General features: G+C 46.3%; 1 pseudogene across 1 annotated transcript; it reads left to right on the forward strand.

Annotated features, from left to right (window-relative positions):
* The first annotated feature begins 275 nt into the window (after positions 1–275).
* LOC309961527 (myeloid-associated differentiation marker-like) lies at positions 276–1,175 on the forward strand (annotated as a pseudogene). The gene has a single exon. The product of its transcript is annotated as a myeloid-associated differentiation marker-like (transcript).
* The last annotated feature ends 8,206 nt before the right edge of the window (positions 1,176–9,381 follow it).

Genomic DNA, 9,381 nt, shown 5'->3' on the forward strand with positions numbered 1-9,381 from the left:
ATGGTTTGAGGCCAGACCCAACCAAGCTATGAGGTTTGGGATAAGACAAGTCTCCTGACAAGGCCAAGGGTGATAGGTGGGGCGAACCATTCTGGAGCGGCTGTGCTGTTACCCGAGTGTCTGAGTCAGTGGTTCAAACCCCACACATCCTGAGCCTCAGCCACTCCTGAGCCGTTTCCAGGTGTCTGACTTAATCAGCTTCTGGAGCCGGATCTTTCTCTGGTGGGTTCTCAGTGAAGACCGCTGCTGTACTGGTGACGGTGACCTGAGTGACCATGTGCTTGTCCTCAGGTCTGGGCTCAATGACCATCATGGGCTTCTTCCTCTGCCTGGGGCAGCTGCTCTCCACCTGTGTGCCCTTCTTGCTGGTGGCCAGTGAAGACACTCTGAAGGGGGACATAGGTAACTGGTCCATGTTTGTCTGATGCTTCTGCTTCACCATGACCCTCATCATCCTTATAATTAATTATGTGTATTCCAGTCCCGCTTCCCCCGGCCGTTGGGATGGTTTTCTCCATTCCTTTGCCTTTTACTTTCCCTTCATCTGCCTCTCAGCCTCCATCATTTTCGGCATCACCTAAATCCAGTACTTGCCTCAGGGCCCTGCCCAAAATCATGCCATCACCACCACTGCATTCTCAGGCATGGCATCTATGCTTCATGCCACCGAAGTGGCCTGGGTCTGTGTCCGGGCTGGCGATATGTACTGATTTCTGCCCACTTTGGGAGGTGTGATCAGGAGGCTGGAGAACTATGTGGCCTTTCATCTTTGGCTTCATCAGTAACACTGATTTGTATATGCACCAGCCAGCCCTGATATGGCGTGTGGCCGTGTACTCTATCTGCTTCATCCTGGGGGCCGTGAACTTTATTGTGAACGGGTGTGACTGCGACAATGAAAAAATCCTGCCCATCCCCTACCGCAGTTTCCTGATGGAGCAGACTGTGCTCTCCGTCCTCCTTTACAGTACTGCCTGGTCCTCTGGCCGCTTTACCAGTTTGACGAGAATTTTGATGGGCAGCCACAGTGGACCAGGGATGTGAGCTGCAGTGATGAGCTCTGCCCAACACTGTGCACCTGGGACCAACGACTGGCTGTGGCCACCTTGACCACCTTGAACCTGCTAGCTTACGTGGCTGACAGCATGTGCATGGCCTTGTATTTTGTAGGGTGAGGCTCTGCCCATGACTGCCTATTCCTCTTCTTAACAGAAGTTTCATTACCATCAGAAGTTTCATGACATCCTCAGATGTCCTCATCCTGTCCCCTCTCTCCCTGCTCACATCCTTCCCCAATCATCTCACTCTCTTTTCTGTTTCCTTCCCTCCTTTTCCTCTGTCTTCTTCCTGTTTTGTGTGGTTGCCCACATTCTGTTTTGCCTCTTTTGCTTTCCATTCTCTTCTTTTTTACATTTTCTGCTCTCTGTCTCTTTCTGGTTGTGCTTTGTTTTCTTTTCTACCTGTTTCCCTACTACCTCTTCCCCTCCCTTCCACTGGGACCCTGAGCTTCTTCCTTCTCTGCCCACCACCCCCCTCCCACCTCCTAAGGTGCTGACTCCACATCACACAGCCCTCTGTGCAGCTGTTCACACCCTGGGCCTCCGGAGGGGCCTCACAGCCAAAGCATGCCTGTGCCCGTGGCTGTGCTTTAGTTGGTGTGTGTGTGTGTATGTGTTTGGGGTGTGGGGTGGGTAGCTAGGGATTTGAACCCCTTTATCCCAGTGGAAGGGGATATACAGTGTACCTCTCCTTAGAGTTAAAATAATATCTCTGGAGGTCAATAATTTCTAGGGGCAGGAGGATTAAAGCAGATACCCTGGGTCCTGAGCTCCCACCTGGTGCTCAGCCCCACCTGAGATTGGCTCCAGAATTTTTGCAGGCTTACTTAAACCCACTGCCTAGAGGCCATCTTAGAGGAAGAGAGGGGTGAATGCCTTCCACCCCAACTACTATCTGTGTATCCAAGTAGGAGCTGGCAGAGAACTGCACCGACTTGAAGACAACTGTCTGCAGTGTTTGTGAGGGGCAGTGATGTGGCCCTCCTGCCTCAGTGTTCAAAACAGCATGTCCTGCCTCTGCGGGGCCAAAAAAATTGGTCACTGCCAGCCTTATAGCTGATGTTATCTTGTTTTTTTGTTTTTTTTTTCCGGTTAAGAGGTCACAAATTACTGGGTGGCCTTATTCTGAAGGAAAGTTCCTTTTCATTTTATTTTTGGTGGAGTGGTTTGAATGGGGTGGAGACTGCTGCTTCCATAGTGAAAGAAACTGCAGTGACTGAGTGTGGTGCACACACGTGTGTTTCTGTGTGCCCATTGCTTCCTGCTGCTGCTTCCTGCTTCTCTGGGACTCATGAATAATGGCATCTATATAAATGTGCGTAATTAAAAAAAAACTTCCTGGAGCTTCTGGTCCCCATCAGCCCCTGTTGTCAATCACGGAGAGAAGCTTTGTCCCTTCTATGACATCTATGATGTTAGTTTTTAAACCTTTTAAAGATAAGTAAGATAAGTAAAGATAAGATAAGTAAGAAAACCCAAAAAATCCACAGATCCTAATCGCCCCAAATTTGCCCATAGCTCAGACGCTGCCAAGCAGGTTTCCCTCCTCACCCAAAGCACCCTCTCAAGGGACCCCTCCCTCAGTCTCTCCCCCACCACGCCCCATCCCTCCAGCCTGCCCACCATCACCTCAGCCAAATCCTAGGCAATGGCCCAGCCTTAGGAAAGCAGAGGTACACCCCACCCCAATGCCCAGTATCTGGTACCCTAGCTCTTAAAGGAGCCCTACCAGCTCCTGGGGCCTCTTTTTAAAGGTGTGTGTTGGCGTGCATGCTGAGTGTGTGTGCGTGTACCTCTGTGCTCCTGTGCATTGAGACCAGAAGCCCCTTACAGTAACTGGTGGTCAGAAACGCATCACAAGCCTTCTTCCTCTCTTACTCCCAGCCAGGATGTTCAGAACTCAGCATCCTTGTGTCACCAGGGCCAGAGGGGTCAGGCAAGCAGAGCTCTGGGGGAGAGGCAGGGGAAGGACCCCCTCCCCCAAATGCTGCCACTCACTCCAGTCCTGGGGTGAAGCATGAGTTCTTCACCCAATGGCAGGTTGGGTGGATGGGGAGTGCTCCGAGGAGGTGATCCCCACAGCAAGGAAATCTTAAGAAATAATGAAGTAAAATTGCTATTTTAAGGAAAATTTGCTATTTAAATTTTAAATAAAATTTGCTATTTAACCAATGAGAGACTAGCTCTAGGTGTTTGGACAGGCACATGTCACTCTAATTTCACATCAGGAAGAAGAATTAACCAAAGGCTCAGCCTGCCGCCTCAGAACCAGAATAGGGCCTGAAGCAATCCCGCGGTTTTGCGGCCAGCTCCCAAAAAAGCGAGTTGAAAAATGGAGCTCAGGGGCACTGCAATTCACAAACCTGCAGGGTTATAAAAGATAACTATCATGCAAAAATATACTGAGGTAGGGCAACGAAGAGGATTTCAAAGCAATGCAGAATTGCAGGAAACAGTTTTCAAGAGGTAGATGGGACTTGCCTTTAAAGCACAGGAAAAGCGGCAGAACTTCGACAATGATGCAGTTGGCCAAAAAGGGCGTATGCGTTTTTTCCTGAATATATTCAGGAAAAACACGTACGCCTTTTTTGGCCAACCAAACAAGTGGGCAATCAAATCAGCACTACAAAGAAGTCTCATTTCGAATCGGTCAAAAGTTCCATCCTGAAAAAGTGTAAAAACCAGAAATGCAGGACAGGCCATGGAGAAAAGGGAGCATTGTTACCTGATGGGCGGGATGTAAACTGCCAGTGGCCACTCTAGAGAAGTGTATGGTGTTTCCTAAAACATCTACAAAGCAGAGCTACAGAGCATAGGGCACTTCCAGTCCTGGGTGTATATCTTAGGAAAAACAAAAATCGACAGGACACAGGCACCCCAAAGTTTAGGGCTGCTCTGTTTAGAAATTCCTCGACTTTGCTACAATTTACATGTCCTTGGAAGGAAAAAATGGATAAAGAAGATGTGGTACTTATGTACAATGGAATATTACTCAGCCATTAAATCAGTGAAATAAGGCCAGTTGCAGCAACTCTGGAGACTTAGGTACGATCATTCTAAGTGACATAAGTCAGACATAAAAAGAGACTTATCATAAGGTATCACTTATAGATGGTATCTAAAAATGGCTACACATGAACTCAATTACAAAACAGAAACAGAGTCACACTTTTAGAAGACACACTTCTGGCTGCTAAAGGAGAAAGGTGGGGTAGGGTGATGCATAATCGAGGAGGTTGAAATTAGCATAGATACTGTTCCATAAACAAAATAGGTAATTGACAGGACCTACTGTATAGCTCAAAGAGCCGGACTCAGCACACTGTTGTCACCGGAAAAGGATATATAAGACTGGTAAGAATCTGTAAAAGAATTTATTGATGTCTCTCTTTAAGTGAATCAAGTGAATAGATGTAGAGCAGGAAGAAACACAGTATTGAAAATCAGCTATACCCCATTATAAAATTAAATAACAACAACAACAAAAAGACAGTGTGAGAGAGAGAAATTCTTACAAAATTTGTTCAAGGGCTGTGATGCAACCTGGACTGACGACATCTAGCCACACAGCTGGATGGGACCTAAGGCTCTACACTCGTGGGTCTGAGAGGCTTGGTGGGGTGGGACAGCAAATGCAGAACTTTTAGAGTAATACTGCCTGGTCCCCATGGGTTCCATATCTCCAGGTGCAGGGGACCCTTCCTACAGCTTAAACATGAATGGGACATCCAGAGGATGCTACACCGTCTGTTTGGGAAGAGTTTTGAAAAGTCACCTCATCTCCACTTCTCCTGATATTTGGGTTCCCCCCTCCAGCTCCTTTCCTTAGAGTCTCCCCACTCTGGGAAGGCAGCACACTCAACAGCCGGTTTTGCACAGCTTGGAATTTTAAGGCTGAAGAAGGGGAAGTGGGGGATGGAATGAGACACAAGCCCTGGATGTTTGGACAGGCATATGCCACTCTAGTTTCCTAATCTGGAAGAAGAATTTCCCTATCCTTCAGGTGCCCCAGTAACCGGAATGGGTCGGTAGAAATCCTGCCCCTTTGTGGCTGCTTCCCTAAACAACAAGTTGAAAACTGGTGCTCAGGGGCACTGCAATTCACAAACATGCAGGGTTGTAATTGACACCTCTAATGGAGTCATTTCTTGAGCCAAGTATTTGTAAAGGCCTTGCAAGCAAGGCAGAATTGCAGGAAAGGGATTTCAAGAGGTAGTTTGCACTCGCCATTAAAGCACATGCAAAGCTGCTGAACATCGCCAATGATGCAGTTGGCCAAAAAGGCCATATGCGTTATTCCTTAATATATTCAGGAAAAACCCTTACTCCATATTTGCCCAACAAAACAGGTGGGCAATGTAAATTATACTACAAAGAGGTATCACTTCGCACCAGTCAGAATGGCCAACCTCACAAAGTGTAAAACCTAAAATGCAGGACAGGGTGTGGAGAAAAGGGAACCCTGACAAGCTGATAGTGGGAATGTAAATTGCTAACAGCTACTCTGGAGAAGTGGGTGATGATTCCTTAAAAATCTGAAAACAGAGATTCAGAGCATATGGTGCTTCCACTCCTGGGCCTGTATCTTGGAAAAAACATAAATTGACAGGACCCAGGCACTCCAAAATTTATGCAGCCCTGTTTACAAGAGCCTCTACTTGGAAGCTACCTAAACGTCCTTGGAAGGAAGACTGGCTAAAGAAATTATGGTAGATATGTACAATGGAATATTACTCAGCCATGAAATGAATGAAACAAGGCCATTTGCAGCCACTCGGAAGGACATAGATACATTCATACTAAGTGTCATAAATCAGACAATGATAAGTATCATATGATATTACTTATCAGTGGAATCTAAAAATTGATACAAAGGTACTATCTTACAACACAGAAGCAGAGTCCCAGACTTAGAACACAAACCTATGGTTACCAAACTGGAAAGCTGTGTTGGAGACATAAATCATGAGGTTGGAGTTAGTATATACATATTTACAGAGGGAAAACTTGTAATCAACATGGACCTGCTGTAGAGCACTTGGAATTCTTCTCAACACCCTTTAGTAACCTCAATGGGAAAATAATTCTAAAAAGAATATATAGTCATCTCTTTATAAATGAATCATGTTGGTGTATATCAAAAACGAACACAACATGGTAAATCAACTATACTCCATTATAAATTTAAAATTAAATTACAGAAAAGAAAAATGATCACTAAATTCATTTAGTCACGGTGAATGTGTTAGTGTCACATCCCTGGACACAGACCCAATTTGGTCCCGAGGCTGGACTGTTGTGGGCCTGAGGACCTCGGGAGGATATGCCAGCTACTTCGACCCCTTGAACTTGTAGTACCTGGTCCCCCTGCATGGGATCACAATCTCCAGATCTAAGTGTGCCCTCATACTACTAAACCAACCCTCTGACACCCAAAGGATGGTGGACTGTCTGGGCTGGATGACATTTGCAAAATCACCTGGTCTCAACATATCCTGGTGTTTGGGTTCCAACCTCCCGACTCCTTCGTTAGGGTCATCCCACTCTACAAGAAAGCACCCTCAACAGGTGATTTTGCAGGGTTTATACTTGTTCGGGGGATGAAGGGTAAGGGGGAAGAAGGAATGGGACAGAAGCCCTTACATGTTTGGTCAGGCACATTCCATTCTAATTTACAACCCAGGAACAAGACTTTACCTACATCTAAGGTTGTGTCAGTAACCAGAGAGGGACAGTAGAAATCCTGCCGCCTTCTGTTTCCCATAACAACAATTCTAAAACTGGACCTTATAGGCACTTCATATTCACAATGCCTGGGGAGCTGTAAATGACAACAGCCCTCAAAAAATGTCTTGGGGTAGGTAATCGAAATAGACTTCAAAACCAGGCAACCTTTCAATAACCCTTTTTCAAGGGGTAAATTTTACTCACACTTCAAAAAAAATAAAGCACATATGAAGATGCTCACCATTGCTTTATATTAGACAAATGCAAATCAGATGTACAAAGAAGTATCACCAGGAACCAGTCAGAATAGCCATCCTCACAATGTCTATGAACAAGAAATGCTTCAGAGGGTGTGGAAAAAAGAGAAACCTACTACTTATTTATTTATTTTTTAATCTGTGTTGGGTCTTCGTTGCTGCGTGCGGCTTTTCTCTAGTTGCATTGGCAGGCGAATTCTTAACCACTGTATCACCAGGGAAGTCCCAGAATCACAGTCTCCCTTTTAATATACCTTAAGCCCAAAGAATCCATGGAAAATTGTTACAGAAAATAAGACAATAAAATATTGTAAGGACTATAACAGAAGTATATAGTACACAGTTCATATAGACACATCCCAAGCAGTTACAAAGTATATTAAAAGGGAGGCTGCAATTTTAAAAGAATAAGATAAATTATACCCACAAACTCCCAATCTTTCCTGAAACGTTGCAATCTGAAACCCTATTGTAGGAAGCAGAAGATTCCAGGGGACATTCTACAAATGAAGGACTCTAAACCCTGTGGTTGGATAAGGAATTCTGGAAGGAAGGTATCCTCACCCAAGGAGAGCAGGTTCCTATACTTCTCTAACATCACATCCCTGTACAATTCCCAATGATCTTGGTCCAGGCATTGTCACCCCTCTTGAGAGAAATCTATGGCTATATCTTGTAATGTCAGCAGTCCCTGAAATTAAAAGTACACATGCCACGTGGCCACGGGAAGAGTTCATAATGTGACCCAAGAAGAAAAGAGCAAGTTAAGAGAACTGGTTTTAATTTAGAAGAGTGTCTTCAATTATCCAGTAATATATATATAAAAATAGTAATTATTATTAGTATATTATTAATATTAATAGTAAATATATTAATAGTAATATATATATATATTTTTTTTTACAAAGTAACTTTCTCTACCTTATTTCTAACTACAAGAAAAGAGTATGGGGATTTCCTGGTGGCGCAGTGGTTGAGAATCTGCCTGCCAATGAAGGGGACACGGTTTCGAGACCTGGTCTGGGAAGACCCCACATGCCACGGGGCAACTGGGCCCGTGAGCCACAACTACTGAGCCTGCGCGTCTGGAGCCTGTGCTCTGCAACAAGAGAGAACGTGACAGTGAGAGGCCCGCGCACCACGAAGAAGAGTGTCCCCTGCTCGCTGCAACTAGAGAAAGCCCTCGCACAGAAAGGAAGACCCAACACAGCCAAAAATAAATAAAGAAATTTATTAAAAAAAAAAAAAAAGAAAAGAAAAGAGTATGGCATGTGATCCACAAAACCAGTGTAGAGACTATACTTATCTGGAAAAGAAATGATAAAATGATGGTTTCAACACAGGCATATGCATTTTTGAGTGTTTTATTTATATCAAACTGGATAAAATGTGTGTATTTCTCAGACAGAAAAGACATGTCGAGGTAGAAATGTACGTTTCAACTATTCATGGGTACACAAGTACACTGGGGAGATTGTAAAAGTGCAGATTGTGATTCAGTAGGTCCGGTGGGCCTGAGTTCTATTTTTTTAACAAGCTCATTTTTAACTAGTGATGCCACAGTCTCTGATTCATTAACGACAGTTGTGAATAGCAGAGACATAATTAGAAAGGTAAAAATTCATATTTAATTTTGAACATAAAGTGTTTTATGGATTTTACACCTTTAATAGGATAGTAAGCACAGCAGCAACAATCACCTGAGAATATTTATTATAGATCGTGTATCTTTCTAACTTTTTTTGTGTAGGATTCCAGGAAAAAAGCCTGGGCTGCGGCCACAGTGGGCGGGGCCCTCAGGCCGGCCGCCCCTCCAGGACCCCCGACGGGGCCCTGCGCTCCTGGCGACTCCCTCCCCCGCCGTCCCCCTCCCTCCCGGAAGGCGTCGGGGCAGAGCGGTCCCAGCCCCTGCGCCCAGAACGGAGCCCGCGTTACCGCAGAGCTGGAACTCCCAGCTCGGAGTCTCTTCCCTCCGCCGTCACGGAACTGCCCCGTATCCCGAGGGGAGGGCGGCCTCACTGAGGCTGCCGGCTCTGGAGGGGCCCCGGCGGCCGAAGCCGCGATAGACGTGGGGACGGCGGGCCGGGTAAGTGGGCGCCGAACCTCCGCCTGGTCCGGTTCCCGGGCGGCAGCGCAAGACCAGCTTCTGAGGGGAAGGGGTTCGCTGCCACCCGCCGCTGCTGTGCAGAAAGAGCGGCCCCCAGCGTCTGGTCCCGGGGAACTTCGGTCCCTCCTCTCGCCCCAGCCCTCGGCCTGGCTCGCGGGGCCTGGGGGGCGTGCGGAGGGGGTCGGCCTGAGCGTCCTGAGGGGAAACGGGGCAAGGGAGGCGCAGGGTCCGG

This window comes from Leucopleurus acutus (assembly GCF_964270905.1).
Source record: "Leucopleurus acutus genome assembly, chromosome: 1".
Classification (NCBI taxonomy): Eukaryota; Metazoa; Chordata; class Mammalia; order Artiodactyla; family Delphinidae; genus Leucopleurus; species Leucopleurus acutus.